Source organism: Penaeus monodon, chromosome 25 (genome assembly GCF_015228065.2).
Source record: "Penaeus monodon isolate SGIC_2016 chromosome 25, NSTDA_Pmon_1, whole genome shotgun sequence".
In the NCBI taxonomy this organism is placed as follows: domain Eukaryota; kingdom Metazoa; phylum Arthropoda; class Malacostraca; order Decapoda; family Penaeidae; genus Penaeus; species Penaeus monodon.
Window position 1 is genome coordinate 3919877 of NC_051410.1, and position 243 is coordinate 3920119.

The following is a 243-nucleotide window of genomic DNA, read 5'->3' on the forward strand; positions in this document are numbered from 1 at the left end:
CATAACACAACGACACCCATTCTCATCATTTTTTCCCCTTCAGTAACATTCATGTCCGTCGACAGAGGCTCGCAAAAGAAAGTCCAAAGCTGACCAATCATGTCTAAGGCGAACATGTCAACAAGGTCCCGTGGCTTTTATGTCGTAGGTTTAAAAGAGAAAGAAGGTCCTTAATTGGATATTGTTCCTGGGCTGCATGGAGGGTCATCCGAGGCTGAGAGATAGGACAAGGGGTGGGTATGG